Source organism: Streptopelia decaocto (assembly GCF_964273445.1).
Source record: "Streptopelia decaocto genome assembly, chromosome: 1".
Lineage (NCBI taxonomy): Eukaryota > Metazoa > Chordata > Aves > Columbiformes > Columbidae > Streptopelia > Streptopelia decaocto.
In genome coordinates, this window is record NC_138663.1 from 99,811,666 (window position 1) to 99,830,359 (window position 18,694).

An 18,694-nucleotide genomic window follows, 5' to 3' on the forward strand; every position below is an offset into this window, starting at 1 on the left:
ATACAACTGAAATGGGTAATCAAACCCCACAAGGTATTTCCTATTTACATGTTTTATTAATTTGATTGACCATAAACGGTGTGTTAGTCTGGTCTAAATAGATCCCATAGCGTCAAAAACACATCTGGTAGGGAATTCTACAATTCTAGGCATTATAACTCCTGTAAAATAATCCTGCTATATCTATCATCAGCTAATTATTTTAGACAGATAATCAATTCAATTATTAGCCAAATATTTTGAATCTTTGGCTTGGTAAGTCTTCATTTACTGTAACAAACTGTGCAGTCACACAACATATTCTCTCTGGTATAGAAGTTAGCTACAGATGTCTTAATCCTCCCTCCCTATTCTAGTGTTCATTCTCACACTAATCCTTTGTTCGCTGTCCTTAGTACAAATATTTATGAGGCCACAATGTAAAACAGGTCACTTAGATTATTTTGATTTCAAAAAGAAACACTGAAAAACATTTCTGCATTCCTGCTTACAGGGCAGAGCAAGTGTGAATACAGATGATTGTGATGGAGGGCAGAAAAGTATTCAGAAAAAAGCACATCTAGATCCTGGACTGCAAACAGTCTAAGAATATTGAAATACATGCGGCTCATTTATCAGGAGAATGCTTTAATTACCTACTTACAAAATACCTGGAGAGGACCAGATGTCAACCTGGTAAACCATCAGCCAAGAACTCAGGGCTAGTAGGACTCGGAGAGTATGGCTGGCAGTGGCAGGCCTGTTGTCTGGTAGGACTCCATGTCCTAAACTCACAAAGGACTTTCCATTTTTAAATTCCAGTCACAAAACATAAAGCCAAAATTGGTGAAAGTTAACTGAAAACACAAGCCTCCATGTTTAACTGAGTGCCGAATCATGGAAGTGAGAAAGAGTTGGGTTTGTGTTTATTTCCTCCATTACAGACCTTTTATTTCTTCTGGTATCTTAGAGGTGGCCAAAGCAGCAAACACATTTTTGGGTTTGATGTTCCCTACCAACTGTAATGGCTCCCTACTCAGGATCTGGCTTTTTAGATGCTACCTATCTAAGGACCAAACTCTCTCTTCTTTCGATTAGCTGTTTGACTAAATTTCCTTGAGTCACTTTGCTGGGGTCAGGTTTGTAATTTTTAGATACTCTCTTTTCAAACATCTAACTTTCCTCCTTGTATCTTTTTCATAGCTCATGGTGTTCTTTGAAAAGTTCAAATGAAACGAGTTCTACAAACAAAATCTCTACTGTTAAAGAAAAAAAAAAAAAAACTAACAAACAAATCACCATTGAAAGACATTAAACACTTCAGAAGTTTTGCAATTATTGTTGAAACAAACTTAATCTTCTAGCACAACTTATCTTTGCCCCTCACACAGTATCTATATCTGCACTAGTAACATTTATCTTCCTGTACAGACAAAAAAGTAAAGGAAGGAGCTACACAGTTTGATTCTTCTGACCTGTTTTAGACAACAGTACATCTAGAATCATAGAATCAAATGAGCTGGAAAAGACCCTTAAGATTATTGAGTCCAACCGTAAACCTAACACTGTCAAGTCCACCATTGAACCATGTCCTTGAACGACACATTTACACATCTTTTAAACACCACCAGGGATGATGATTCAACCACTTCTCTGGGCAGCCTGTTCCAATGCCTGACAACCCTTTCCAGGAAGAATTTTTTCGTAATATCCAATCTAAACCTTTCCTGGTGTAAACTTGAAGCCATTTCCTCTCATCCTATCACTCGTTACTTGGAGGAAGAGACTGACACCCACCTCACTACAACCTCCTTTCAGGTAGTTGTAGAGAGCAATAAGGTCCCCCCTCATACTCCTTTTCTCAAGGCTAAACTACACCAATTCCCTCAGCTGGTCCTCCTGAAACTTGTGCCCCAGACCCTTCACCAGCTTTGTTGCCCTTCTCTGAACTCACTCCAGCACCTCGATGTCTTCCTTGTAGTGAAGAGCCCATAACTGAACAAGGTATTTGAGGTGCAGTCTCAGTACAGGGTACAGGGGGCAATCACTTGAGGTACAGGGGGCAATCACTTCCCTAGTACTGCTGGCCACACTGTTTCTAATACAAGTCAGAATGTCCTTGGCCTTCTTGGCCACCTGGCCACACTGCTGGCTAGTATTCAGCCAGCTGTCAACCAATACCCCCAAGTCCTTTTCTGCCAGGCAGCCTTCCAGCCACTCTTCCCCAAGCCTGTAGCATTCCATAGGGTTATTGCCACCCAAGGGCAGGACCCAGCACTTAGCCTTGTTGAACCTCATACAATTGGCTTTGGTCCATCGATCCAGCATGTCTGGATCCCTCTCTAGAGTCTTCCTACCATCAAGCAGATCAACACTCCCACCCAACTTGGTGTCATCTGCAAACTTGCTGAAGGTGCACTCGATCCCCTCATCCAGATCATTGATAAAGAGATTAAACAGAACCGGGCTGAATACTGAGCCCTGGGGAACACTGCTCATGACTGGCTGCCAACGGCATTTGACACCATTCAACACAACTCTTTGTGCCTGGCCACCCAGTCATTTTTTTTTACCCAGCAAAAACTGTGCCTGTCCAAGCCTTGAGCAGCCAGTTTCTCCACAAGAATGCTATGGGAAACAGTGTCAAAGGCTTTACTAAAGTCCAGGTAAACAACATCCACAGACTTCCCTCATCCACTAAGTGGGTCACCTTGTCACAGAAAGAGATCAGGTTAGTCAAGCAAGACTTTCATAAAGCCTTGCTGACTGGGCCTGATCAACTTGTTGTCCTGTAAGTGATGGCATTCAAGATGATCTGCTGCATGACTTTCTCTGGCACTGAATTCAGACTGACGGGCCTGTAGCTCCCCAGATCTAGAATGGTGTCACATTTGCTAACCTCCAGTGAACCAGGACCTCCCCAGTTAGCCAGGGCTGCTGATAAAAGGCTTGGTGAGCACTTCTGTCAGGTCCCTCAACACCCTTGAGTGGATAGCATCCAGCCCCATAGACTTGTGTCTGTCTAAATACATCTCTTTACTGCTCTTTACTGGGTATGAAGAGATTACAGATGGCAAGTTCAAATGTAGAGGTAAACTACACTTTTGCCTGATCAGATGAAACCTACTGAAATACATGTAGCTTCTATGCCTTTCTGCATTGTTTGTTTTCTTGATACATCATACCCCTTTTAAACAAGTTTTGAGTGGCTAGATGACTGTTAATCTTGTAAAATTTGTTTGATATGAGCAAATAGAAGGAAGACAACATATCTTTTTTCACTTTCCACTTGACTGGATTCTGCATTCTTATCCCCCAAGGTGTTCAAAATAAATCTTACTAGGCCAATTTTTAGATCAATAGCATCTATGTCTTTAAAGAACTATGTGTCTTTATGTAAAGAGACAAGTTATATATATATTTATATATCTTTAAAATACCATGTTTTTAAATGCAAAAAATTCTATGTATAAGAAATTGAGGTTTTAAGAACATTCAAATTACTCTACATCATAGTAGAAAATAAATATGTATTAGCCTAATTTGTTAGCTTGCATTTAAGAAAGCCCCAAGATCTAATATAGTTGCAGGAAAGACCGTTAATCAATATTCTGTAGTGGTTCAGTGTATCAACCTTCATATATTCTAAACATCTTTTTAGCTTTTTTCTTGTGGCTATTCATGGGGAAACTGGCACAAAGGATATTGTAAACTAAATAGAAGCCTGGCAATTCATGTGCAAATGCTAAAATTACTGGACATTAATTCTCTAAAATGACAGTTACAGACAAATATGATGTGACTTACATGTCAGGGGCATCACGATATAGACAAAGACAAATCTTCAAATTAAGCCTCCAAACAAGCTCAAGACTATTAGTTTTTCCTAGGTACTTATTAATTCCTTTAAAATACAATTGGTGGCTTTGGTTTCAGTGCCCCATATGCACAGCAAACAGTCAGATTCTTAGCATTATATATGGAAAGTGAAAATTAGGAGGAAAAGAAAACATTCCTATTGTCTTAAAACCTCATAATTAGCACATCTACTGTAGTCTTGCCATTAAATGCCGTCCCTCTGACTTCCTTACCGTTTTTCAACAAGTTCCATTTATCCCTCCTGTCATTCTGTGTGGTGTTTGAGCAGAGCTGTCTTTCCTCCTCAGAGGAATGTGGAGACATCTGTTTTCTGAGGTTCTGCAAAGCATTATACTGAGTTCTGTGTGAATCTCTGACTCTATCAGAGTGGCCTTACATTCACTTTCCAACCATGAGCCTTCAGCTCATTTAATTTATAAACATTCTCTCATTTCAATACTTTGTTCTTATGTCAGATCTTTCCATATGATAATCAGTCAAATGGAATTCCTGGTTAATAGCTCTGATGAATGTGCCAACTCTGTTTTTTTAATGTAATAACAAAAATGGAAGATTTTCCGTCATGGGAAAAGAAAAACCTAAATTACCAAAATAGACCGTGTCTAGACTTCCTTGTGTATTTTTGTTGCCAAAGCTGCAAATAATGCTGTCTGATCAGCACCTCAGCTAGGATTCTGCTTCAAAATCGGCAACACAAATAAAATATCATTCTAATTTTATGATACAGTAAATTTAATGTCATGCACATTCATAGTCACAGATACAAAGCATGTCCATACTTGCTCTAATTATTATTGAAATTCTGCTCCTACTGACCTAATCACTATTTTTTTCATTGACTGATTTAGGAGAAAGGGAAGGCAAGCTTCAGTTGACAAGGGGCAAAATATACAGCAAATATGGAATATTCCAAAACTTTTCTAAAAGTATCATATTACTGCAGCCTCATCTGATCCAACATGACAACAGCAAAATTCAAGGTGAATACAATAGTATGAGTAAGTAAATATATATAATTTTAAAAATGACATTAATTTAGTGTTTTTTCTTAACACGTCAAGCCACACATTTTTCCTGGACCCCAAGAGCACCACCAGCCTTCGTTATCACTGCCCAGTCACCTCAGGGCTGCCCCACCCTCCCCAGGGCCCAGGACCCCACCTCAGCCCCTGCCCCAGGGACTCTGCAGCAGGACCAGTCTCCAGTTCCTCACAGCCCTGTTCTGCCTGGCTATGAGCCCATGTCCCAGTCAAGCCTCACCATCAGCCAATCCATTTAAATACATGAAAGTAATGTGTTTAAAAACCTCAGGTAACATTTGTTACAAATTTCCTTGAAATTATAAACTGAAGAAAAAATTATTGGTTTAAGATTTCTATCAGAATAAAAGTGTGCAAATTGTGGAATAGATTATATTTTCTTCCCAGAATAATAACAGAAAAAAAAGTAAAAGAGGAAGTTTACCATGTACCTATAAATTGAGCTACAAATAATGAAAAAGCATGTGACAGAACTGTAATGAAAGTAGCCAAAATGATAAATAAAATTATGCTAATATGAATTAGTAATAGACCAAGAGAGAGAGAGAATGAAGATACATGATCTTGTCTGCAATTTAATGTTCCAGTAGAGAGAAAAACATCCTGTTGAAGAGGCTGTCCATGTGTTGATGCCCAGCCTGCAGCATAACAAAGGTAGTTAGCTTAAATACAGATAGAAGTATATTCAAAGATAATATGACTCTTCATATGAAGCATTGTTTTAGACGTTGTCTTAATGTTTACTAAATGGTATATCACATTACATTTGAGAAACAATAAACTCATTAAAAAAATCGTAAACTCATTTAAAACCCACAGTGTGCTTTCTCCTTCTGGGTATTTTTTTTCTTCCTCACAGGACTGAAATCTAACTATGTATTATGTCTAGTACAAAAACCATATGAATCATGTTTATCTCTAACTGAAAATTATTTCTAACTGAAAATTATTCCAAATCAATCATTCATCAACATCATGAAACACAGACAAATATTTTAATCTTGGTACATTCACTCCAAAGGTTTTGAGAGGATTCACAATGAGGACTATTGTAGCTCCAGGAGTAATTGATTTGACTTTCCAAAACTGAACCTCTTATAAAACAACGATGGGCACAGTTGTTACCCAGGACATCTTTGTAGAGCAGTAACAGGTCTAAACAAGTTACATACAGAGAGCAAAGTTTTCCCCCCCCATTCTTTCCCCCAGCACACCAGTATGTATGATAAAGCAGCAAGAAACCATCTTCACCTACTACATCTTCTGTCCTTTCTGTGTTCAATTCTGCACCCATTCCCTTTTTTTGCCCTGACAGACCCACCTCTTCCTTGAAGTCATCCACACAGTTCTACTGCAAAGCCTAGGTTAATATTCATATTCAGGCCAGTTTACAGAACTTCCTAAGAGAAAATAATAATTTGCCTATTTTTTCATTATAATTTATAGAGATGTATGTTCCAGATTGGATTATCCAAATCAATATGAGGTAGGAGTTAATATAGTTCATAATATGGCAACTGGAGTCTAGTAAGTATATCATGTAGTAACTGAGGTATTGGCTTTCCTTATGTCTCTGTTAATGTAACCTGTTTTTTCAAGCAGATGAATAGATTAAAAAATCTTCAGACTTCTGTTTACTCCAGTATAAATCAAAAGTAACCTGATGAAGTGAAATTAGTTTTGCTGATGTGAGATAGGTGCAAGAGGACACACAAAAATGAATACTGAAGGTCTAACTTTTAGACAACAACTTTTAAGTGCATGGAGAGAGAGAGAGAGAAAGAGGATCCACAGTAACAGTGCTGAGCAGGGAACAGCTGGAATATTAGAAGAATGCACTGATACAAACCAAGATGCCTTTAGTTTTCACTCTTCTCTTTTACAGCTCTTTGGTTATGCAATGATGTACCTCCAGCTGCAGTGCACAGTTCTGATCAATGTCGTCTAGTTAGTCCATTTTCATAAAATGCAGAAAGTAACACATATAATTATAAATGCAAATACATGTGGGCAGTATGAGCACATATACATCTATTATGAATTTAGTCTGAAGTGCGTATGTAGTGTACATATAATAAGGAGCCATCTTACAAACTAGTAGCCTAGGGAATCACTAGTAACTCAGGAAGCCAGTTCTGAAGTAATCTAAAATGGGTGGGCTCACCAAAGTATTCATGCTGAATTGTTCCATTTTGAAGGAAAAAATAAAATTTTCATTAGGCCAGAGGGATGAACACAAGTGAAAGCATAAGTGTGGCTTATTGGTAACAACATACTCATGTGGGTTCCAGCTCCCTTTGTTGGGTGCTGTAAGACATGACTGAACAACTCACAATTTTTTTAAGTGAAACATGCACACCTGAAAAAACAAGGTCAGGCAGCAGCTGATCATGGTATTTCAGGCTGTATGCTAGGAATGATAATACTCGTAGTAAAAGTTTACCACCTAACTCTTACTTTAATCCTCCTCTACTTATCTGAGTTTGTGCCAAAATGTTAAACGTTCGCTCAAAATTTCCCAAGTTTCCTACAGCTCAGTTCTTTGAAAATAACTTTAAGAATCAAATTAATGATCCTGACACTGTGACTAAACAAACAGATTGAACAGAGAAAAACACAGGTATTCAAAGTAATCTTTTAACCACGGTAAGCTCAAAATACAATGCCTAAAAGACTATAACAACTCCATTAGATATTTTGGTAGAACCACTATTCCAGTTCAGTTTTATCTGCAATATCTCTGTGTTGTGAGGCGATTCTTTAGTATTCACCTGTGTAAGGAATGACACAGTATTGCATCAGTAACAATAGTTTTGCTGTACATTGTAAATCATAAAAATATAAGATCTCTCTTCTTCCCGAAATATATTGCAAAAAATATCTGGCTTTAAATGGGGTAAGATAGACATTACTGAACTTTTGAAATCACACACACACTAAAGAGTTTTATTTTTTTAACTAATAATTAGCTTACACTAGTTAAAGCAAACGGTGCATTATCCTTTAGACTCATGTGGCATTTTAACCAGAAAAATAATAAACCACCCTTCTTTTATCTAGTGTCTGTATCTCTCACACAAGACTGAAGTCTTTTAAATCTTGAAGCACTGATGAGGGGTAAAATTTACCATATGGTGGAATTTTTAAGTTCCTCTCTCCAACATCCCTAATATTATGGCTTCCTGTGTCAATTATATCAGCCTAATGCATAGATTTTTAATGTACAAATACAACTTTTTAGAGACACATACACACACACACGGATGGAACATATCTATCTCTGAATATATGTACATTTGGAGATAAAAATATGTAAGCAGATATATACATAAATATGTATATGTATTTGGATATACACACACACACACACATACTGGTGGATAGAATTTTTTTACAGGCTTCTTGACGGCCAACTGTTTGGGATTCCTTTTGAGGAAGCTAAACAGCTGAGGATCAAAGGTGCTCTTAAGAAAATAAAACCTACAGGTCAAATGGGTACACTCAGAGCACAAATAATGTTAAGGAAAAGAGCAAAGATGAAGAACTTCTTGTTTTCAGTCATATGTCTTGTGTATGTTAAAACACAAAAGTTTACCAAACACTCCAGAGAGTGGATATTGGGACTTATATTTAAATATGTAGATATTGGTTTATCTACCCATATATTATGTACAAGAAGCATATACAAAGGTCATTATGGGTTAAAGTTACTACTGATTTGCACACTAAATTATATATGCCAAACTTCAAAAAAGGCAGAATACTCTAAAAGAGGAACTAACATTTTAAGCATACTTACTGAACATATTGCAGCAGTTGTTGTTATTATTAATGCATCAATTACAAAATTAAAACACATTCCATCATACTGGAAAAAAGAACTTCTGTTTTAACAAAACATTCATTAAATTTCAAGGGTTTACAGATGCTCTGAGTGTTCAGTCCTCAGATGTGAGAGCATTTGAGAGAAAAGCAATAGATAGTCTCTGCAACACATAGATCTGGAGTAAGTGTGCTTGTCATTCAAATGGTATATAATTTTGCTTGGTGAGATGCATAGATAACACATGGAAGAATGTAATCAGAAATTAAAACTTAGTGGTATGGATAATGAAGTCACACAGAGAGAAGGGCATACACGTGTACATAGAGTCAATTGTATTAAATAGATTACTAACAGAAAAAAATAAATTAGGTTAAGTCACCCGTTTAAATCCTCCTGCTTTTGTACAGGTTCCTTTAGTACAGACTCTGGATCAGTTCTAGATCCAAAAAACATATACATGCTATGGACAAAATTGGAACATGGAACTGAATGTAATTCCATGGAAAAGCTAAAATAAACAGCACTTGAGCTCTACTCTTTCAAATGATCCACAGGTATACAGATTTTAAACTTTGGAGACACAATATAACAGCTGAATATGACATCTTGCATAGGATAGCCATCAGAACCTTCCTAGTAATTTCTTCATTGCAGCAACAGCTTCAAGTTCAGACATGTTATACTTTCTAAAAAGTAAAACTTTAACATCTCTGCTGTAGTATTTGTATTGCTTAAAGCACTTAGAATTATTATAACAACAAGTTTGTTATGAAAATGGAAGAGACACATATTAAACTTCTGGGAAGTTTAAAAAGCTCAAAATACCAAATGAACATAAGACACACATTAATATTATTTTCATAACATATGCTCTTCTGGAGAAAATAAAATATCATAAAGTCATGGAATTGTTTATGTTGGAAAAGACATTAAGATCATCAAGTCAAACTGTTAACCTTTCACTGCTGAGTCCACCAATAAACCATGTCCCTAAGCACCACATCTACATGTCATTTAAATACCTTCAAGGATGGTGACTCAACCATTTCCCTGGGCAGCCTGTTCCAATGCCTTGGCAACCCTTTCTGTGAATAATTTTTTCCTAATATCCAATCTAAACCTCCCCTGGATCAACCTGAAGCCATTTCCTCTTGTCTTATCACTTGCTACTCGGAAGAAGAGACCAGCCCCCTTCATGCTACAACCTCCTTTCAGGAGGCTCCTTTCTCAAAAGAGCACAAGACTGACATTACATTTCATCAAATGGAAAGCAATATGAAGTACCTCACCAAAACAGTTGTTCACATTAAAATAAAATACAAATAATAAACTATTAATGACAATCACTTCATCTCTATGCTGAGCTCTGATTTTAGACTCAGAGAAAAATCTTTCTAGGTTTTGCGTGTGTGTTTTCACTTGAAAAAAAAGATAATTATAAAGAATGACAAGTTACAGTTAAATTAATTCTGGTTTTCCATCATGAAAATTAAACCCTCATTAACTTCAGAGCTGTATAAAGGCAAATTGACTGATTTCCACTCTGGAAACTGACTCAACATGCTGGAAAGCCAGGAAATATTTTCATTTTTTTTCTCCATAAATCCTAGTTTGAATGACTTACTTGTAGGAATGAAGCATGGAATTTCTTCTGCCTAACTTAAACTACTTAAAAGGTAATTCTGCAGTATAACCTATTCTGGACTACTAAGACAGGTGTTTTACTGTAAGCATTAGAATCACATATTAATAGGATCTACAGGGCAAATTATTGAAAGACAAAACCTAAAAATTTGTCTTTCAAGTAGATGGAATTGAGATGAGTTTGGTTTTAAAATAGAAGCTCCACTTCAAGCCTGTCTCTCACAAAACTGCTAATGAAAGAGTTAATTGGTATTGGTCTCCTACCATGAACTTACTAGGAAACAGATAATTTCCATCAGTTCAATTCAGTAACAACAGTCATTGAAAAGCTATGGACTGTAATGACTTTTAACCACCTACTCATTTTGTTGAGATCTGAACGACTGACTAGTCCCCTAGGAATTGAAAATAGCAATATATACCTTAATCACTCTTTCCTCATGATGATTCCTCTGACTTTAAAACCAGGCTTCATCTAAATCTGCCATATTTACCACTACATGAAAATATGTTACATCAATTTGGCTGATTTCTGAAAAAGAATAATTCTTGTCTGGTTGACTGGCCAGCTATCTAATGGTACTAATGGCTGACAATACTCAAAGAGCTGCATTTGCAATAAACATTTTGGTAAGTGCTAAGAGGCAGTCCATGAAATTTCTCAAAATTTCTCTGGTGCACACATCTGGTCCTGAAGACACCATAGTATGGGGATAGTTTTGTAAACGTACATCTACGTGATAACAGTGTCTGACAGAAGATACAGGTAAAGCTGTGCAAACACTGAAAACATAGCCCAACTGCAGCAGCTGCCTATGTGAAACCTAGAAAAATCTGATCAAAGTACAGGGGCAAGTCAGCAGTAGCCGAGAAGAAGGAGCCTGAAAGAGAGCATGCTCTTACTCCCCAGATCTTGAGTTTGCTCTGTGAAGACCCAGTCTCCAAGCCAGAGAAACTGTAATATGTTCTACCAAATGGTGCTAAAGATGTGACACAACAAATGACAATAAGGACAAAGAATCAACATTCTGTTCCCTTGTTCTAGCCATGTTTCACACACTCTCAGAGTTTAGTGTGTGACCATATCTGTTGATTACACCACTGAAAGACTGTCATTTCATTGTGCGGAGTGACAAAAGCCAGATCTGTGCTATAATAGATGAGAAATAACACCTATCAGTAGATGTGACACATTGTATCGGCTACACACTACAATCTCATATTCGTTACAGAATTATAGGTCATGTCTACATCATTAAATTAAATGTATCTAGGGAACAGCTACTTAAATTAAGCATTGCTACTTCCAAGCACTGGAACTTGATCTCTGCTGTTAAATAAGTAGAAGCCCTGATATGTTCTTTGTACATTTTGGGCCTTCACATTTTGCTTCCAAACTTCCCAGAACTAGACAAGAGTTGACACGAGCTAGAAGCCATTCACAACAAGGTTTAAAAGGAGTCTCCACTTTTGCACTACAAGATTGTTTCATGTTATGAATGTGGTCTGTTCCACATCAGCTGTCCTCAGCACTAGAAAACAGTCCCCAACACATTAATGTCCAATATGGAAACAGACTTTGCAACAGACGCACCTTGCAGCAGGTAGATTCTAATTAAACAAATGAAAAACTTTTTACTATAACAATGGTCAAACATTAGCACAGGTTGCTCAGAGAGGATGTGGGGTCTACCTCCTCGGATTTCTTCAAGATTTGACACAACCGAACAGCCTGATCTGCTTCAAGAAGACAATAGGAATAAATGACCTCTAGAGGTCACTTCCAATATCAATTATTTCATGATTTTATGATTCATGTTCCAATTCAAAATCCATGCTGAGCTATGCACACAGGTAAGGATAATTTCATCTTAAAAAAACCCCATATTATTTCTTAAATTAGCATCATGGATCAGATGGATGAATTTTCCATTTATTTTATGAGAGCAATTCACATAATTTGAATCCCAAAAAAGACCACTATAGAAAGATGACATGAGAATCATGTTACATGAGATAAGCAATAGAGCTTTGTGCAGTCACTTAACGGACACATTCAATCAATACATGAATTGCATCTGGTAAATGTGTGAGAGGAGGCATAAGAAAAACTCCTGCCAAAACTCTTGAACTCCATAAGCAACACTACTGAAAGCAGCTGAAGAGGATCTGAACAGCCCTCCATAAAGACTGATTTACAACATCTCTATCTCTAGCAAGTAGATCTGCAGAGACAGGATTTGTGTCATGTGTGAATTTTATATGAAACTTCATTATTTTTTTGAAATTGTGACTTAAATGAGATTGGTTTGCTGGGGTCCTTATTTTATTGACTAGAGTTTTCAAAAGTCCTGAAATTCCTCAGGGAAATACAACCCACTTTCAAAAATAGCTAACTCACCTAAGAAGTATTTCCCACCAGAAGTCAAAATGGCCATTAAATTCTACATTGTATATAATGCAGCTATATGTGTCTGTGCGTATTTTGCTCCTACCAGATTCATCACAATCAATTTATACAAAAAGATTTCAAATTAATTTCCTTTGATGACAATAATAATTTAGATTATGAAGATAAGCAAGCAAACAGCCATTTCCAAATTCTTGCAAGACTTGAACAAATATTATGAAAAGAGGGATACATACTGAATACTTCTTGTGAAGCTATAAATTACACGTCTTGAAATTAACTTTCTTTCATGCAGATTTTGTTATTATTTTTCTATGGTATGACATGATTGAAAGCCCAGAAACATTTAAATGAAATTTATGTATTTGTTATATGAAATTTATTACCACCACTTTCTAGACTCTGTGATCAAATCAAAATACATGATAAATTGTCTTTACCCATGGATCATTTACAAAGTGTACAATCATTATTAATGATCATATCAGTTCATGCTTACGGTGACTTTACTCATGCAGAACCACGACAAAATAAACTACAGCAGGAACTGTGTTAACGGTGTCCTTAATCTGGAACTCTACAAATGAACCAAGTCGACATAGTCACGGCAAACATAGTGTTTTTCTATACTGGAACTGTTGATGGCTAAACAAAAAAAAGTTATTTAGTATTATGGAATAGTGACTTCAATGATCTCCATTCTAACATAAAGACATTTGAAAATAAGATTTCGCACACAGGAGATTCAAAAGCTGAATAGTTAAAGAAGTACTTCCTTCTCACTTTGAACTAGGAGAAGGAGCACTAGATCAGCTAAAGCAGAGATTTAAGGACTGTGGGTCTTGTAAAGACTGCTCCTCTCTGAGCTTAGGCACTTCAGTCCAGCTCCCCGTGACCTCTCTTCTTATAATACTTTGTTTTGGCTTGACTGCAGTAGTCCCTTTCTGGCCTATTTCTTTCCCTTACTAATTTCTTCATTATTTTGCACACCCTTCTTATAGTTTTACTTTATTTAAGCTCTTAACTAATAATTTCCTACAATTTCACTTAATGAAATTATACCCTCAGCATGGTGTTGTCTACCACAGTATGAATTTTCCAGTGCATTTTGCTTTTGTTCTTTTGGTCCTTCTTCTCCTGTTTATTTGGACTGCAATAAGGTTAGAGAAGGCACTATAGAACCTAATTAAATGTGAGCCCATTCCTGTTTGTTCACAAGTCACCAGGAACTAATAATGAAAATTGTGACCCTTAATAAAAACTTACCAAATGTATATTTTTCAACACTGGGCAATAAAATCCTCCTTTTAAAAGTCCTAGTTTTGCAATATATGCCTCCAATCAGCCAGACATAGTTAATACTGTAAAACTCAGCCATTCAGGAGAAATGCTGGAAAGCATTCATCAGGAGAAAAGTGTTAGTAAAAGAAGGTGGTCTGTGAACAAATTAAAAACCAGAGAAGATAGGAAAATGACTGAATCACCAAAGAAAAATCCTAAATAAATAGTACATTTTCTTATATATAGGAATATGTAAAAGGAAAATGCAGCTGTTAAATTATGTATTAATTGCATGGATTTCATATAGGTCCAGATTCTAGACTCTATGTTAAACCTGATCATTTTCTTCCCCACCCTTTAATTATATGGCTTTAGGAAGGTATTATGCTGTCAAAGAGGATTAAACTGGATTTGAGATCCATGATGTTCCTATTATTTCAAACATTTAGGAGCAGTCTTTTGTTTTTATTCAGCATTAGGCAAACTGACAGCTTTCAACTTACCCTTACTGCTGCAGTACACTGTGTGATATCTGTAGTCTACTTAGCAGGGTCTAATTTCTGGATACTTGTCGTTCTGTTTTTTCTCTTAATCTAGTCCATTTTTAACATTTTAGAGAAAGACTATTAACATTCAGTTAAAGCTTATGTAAAATATAGCTTAGTCTATCTAGCAATGTTAATCTTGGCCCCAATACATCAAAGCTCTTAATATTTCTTAATATTCTCATTACATCCAGCAGAAGAAATAAAAATCAAACATATGCCTAAGAATGGAGTCAGCTAAAAGCTTTCACTATTATCTGTTATAACAGTGAAAACCGTAAGAACACAGAAAAACACAACATTGTAAATCAAGAAGGGCATAAGAAACATTTCTGAGATTAAGTTAAAACCAAAAGAATACACAAGTTTCATTTTTATGCTAATTAATGTAGCTCGAACACAGACTCTTAAACTAGAGGTAGTTATGTACTGCTGATACTGATCTTTGCTTAAAAGGTCAGAGGGCTCACAGTGGTGTTAAGGATAACGTGTTCCCTAACAGTGGATAAGGCCAGGCTAAAGATCTCTCTGGGCACCTCTGTACTGTATTAAAAAAAGGGCCAGAGACTGAGGTCAGCACTGGACCACAGCATCCTTACTGCCTAATTGTTAACAGCACTTCATGGCTCTTTTTTTGGGAAGACTCCAGCTTGCTCTTTCCAATACAAATTTCTTACAGAGGCCGTTAGCCCTAAAGGCTGAGGACCAGAGCCAGCTGGCAGCACTCAGGCTTTCAGTAAAAAGTCAGTCCCTGGGCTTTTATTTAGCAATATAGATGGAACTTCAGCCTCCATGGTTGGGAAATAGCTCAAAAAATTAAGGTCCCTTTGCGAGGTGCCTTGTTAGAGATCACATGTCTATTCTTCCGCTATTTTTTTCTATTCATGGTCTCTCTTCTGTTGCAAAGGTTGTGAAATCTTTTTAACTCTATACACAGATTTCTTAGCCTCTCTGTCTTTCTACAGCTAAAATAGGTTAGCCTGCCTCTGGTTTGATAAAGCTCCTGAAAACCTTGCAGAGAAGAGGACTTTGAAAACAACCATTTTAGGTTTTAAGTAGTGCTTTCTTTATTCCATGGGGTTACATAACCAAAACCTGAAATGAGAAGTTTTATAGAATTATCAAGTTCAGAATTTGTTTTTATTCTTTCTGTCTTATTCTTGACTGTCTCCCATAGGCCTAAATCAGATCATGACAGGAGACAGATCTTTTAGTTCATTGAATGTTGGGTGCAATTTTTAGGCCCAGTTTAGTCTTATCAAATGGATAATGACCAACTGAAGGACAGAAAGAATTTTCATATTCTTGTAGTGACGTGAATCTCTTAAAACACAGCTAAACAATGAGAAGGAAAATAACTCCAAAACAAGTAGATCAACTTCCTCTGGATGTCTTAATGAGATGCAACATAGTTTCCTTCAAGATATTTCCAATAATCTTATATTAGCTACCTGAACCTGTTAGAAATTCTCAGACACCTTTATTTTTTGTTATGCTTGACAATGAAAATAAAACCATTCTCTGTGTTCCTTTGTACATATTATTTTTTACTATGTACAGATAGAAAACATCCTCTTGATCTGATTATAACAGGAAAGATAGTTTGAAGAGTGGTGAGTATACCAAGGAGTAGCTGATACATTTCTAAGAAAAAAAAAACACTCTCAGAAAATAAAAAGTAGAACAAGAAAACAAGGATTTTTAGTGCATGCACTAAACGGTATATATCACCTTGTTAAGCAAGCACTTGAACTGCAAGGTGGTGTCTTAAATAAACTGAAAATATCTCAGTAAATGGAGAAGTCAGCTATCACTTCATTTAACTGATTAGTTTGTTTGTAGGCAGGATAACATGTTTATGATACTTCAAAATGAGTGAAAGAAGGCTGAGATAAATTCTTGCAATTCAGAATGACATAATGGTAACAGTGGCTCTGAAAAAAAAATGAGATATTATTCTTGAACAATTGCTGGAAAATGATACATGTAATTATGGTAGTTTAAATAAAACATATTTCTCTAACACAAGGAGAGAGGTTTTGTGGTTATGATATGTGGGTGATGACATTAATTTTCCTTAATTTATTGTCTTGTATAAGATAACTTGTACATTGGCAGAAGTATACCAGTCATTTAGGATATAATGTTGACTTTAAATATGTCTATCAACAATGGTCAAAGACACCATTATATAATGCAGATAATAGTAATGTGCTTGGTAGCCAAGTGTTACCAAAAAATTGCTGCTAAGGGAATCAAGAGCTAAATATTCTCATTGCTTTGGATTTCACATGCCAGGAATCTAGTAAAAATAGCAGTGTGTATACATACTTCAGAAGTTGCTCATAAAGTATCCAAATGAAAGTTTATATGTCAGGATATAAAATATGAAGCATCAGTCACATCACTGGATGTGTGTTTTTCTTGCCTAGTTGGATGGATAAGCTATTTAGGAGGCTGTTAAGGATCCTGGAATACGATATGTAATGTTACAGGCAGTAACCTTCACAGAAGTGTTTTATTTTTTCAAGGCGCTGAGTCAAAAAGGCATAAACATGGCTTATCTACCCCACAGTCTCAATCTGCAGAGGCACAGCAATTTGCTTCAGTCCAGCTGATCAGATAGAAACTACAGTTCCTTCTGGAAGGAAGATAATCAGAGAAGTTTAAGGTCAGATATAGTGAGAAAGCCAAACTTTCCAAAGAAAACAAAAGTTCCCAAGAAATATAAAGAAATACTGATTAATCAAGCTGCCTAAATTCAGCACACAAATAGTAAATTTACACATGCTGCCTCAAAGTAACAGATACTGAAATGTCTGGTATTCAGTCAAGATCAAATCAGAGAACATATGCAATTATTAATAGTTTTGGAATTCTAGCAAAGCAGCAGATGTAAGAGACAAGGAAGTTCAAAATGTTCCTTAGGTGAATGTTTCTGCTCTCAATCAAGACAGAACAATTACTCCATTTCAGATCTGCAAGACAAATGTCCCCTTACAGAAAGAATACTGAAGTTTGATCAGCAGTGTCTCTGTTTAGCCAAATCCAGTATAACTGATTTTTCAAAGCATTTAAGATGACAAAGAAAGATTCTAGCTACAGCAGGAAGCAAGGCTGTAGCTGAGGTCAGTTTCAATCCTTCTGTAATAAGCTTTAACGGTCAGAACAATACATATGTACATGGGGTGAAGCCAGTGACAGAAAGCTTCTATGTGTAAGTAAAGATGTTATGTCCAGAAATCCAGAGCTCAGATTACTGGAACATTTTCAGGTTTGTAAATTTTTATTTTTACATCTGAATTTTTAAGAAGTATTTTTAAGACATAGTGGCACACAACCACTTTAATAAAAGCAAGCTGAATTAGTTTCTCATTTCCCTTTATGTATTATCACGATTCTTGTTAGGCAGCAGTGATGGGGATGCAAGTTCCCTTATCCATCTCCCTCTTTTGCATTGGTAATCAAGTGGTCAGGCTACCACAAAACAAGAATAAACAGAGGGTGAGGGCAAAATGAGAACGGAGCAGAGGAAATAGTTTTATTTTGTGAAGAAAAAGCTGACAAACTAGGAAAACAGGTTTATGATGTCCAGAGCTCATTTAGTAAAGCACGTACATCATATAAGTGTAGCAATGCATCTAAATATTAATGTATTTGCTGCATGTATGTATTTTCAGAGTTACTGGAGTTTCAGATTTCAGAGTTACTGAAGTTACATATTTTGCTCATGAATAGAAATACCAAAATGGGTACATGCAGCTCATACAGACTGGGACTTCCTGTGGCCCTAAGCATGCAAGCAAAACTTTAGCCCATTTCCAGAAGGTCTTTTTTTCTTTTGTTAGCATCTTACACATTTGACCTCTAACCTAAAGCTTGCTGCAGAAATATCCCATCACACCCTTCCTAAGTTATGAAACAAACATGAGAAAGATTTCTTTCTTGAGATTCAGATGTACCTCATTCATCTTATCATTGTGTTCACTCTGCAAAGATACGCTAAGCTTTTTCCAAGCCCCACAAGGCAGCATTACTCTATTACAACAACAATTACTGAAAGCTCTCAGAAAGATCTCCTACACTGCAG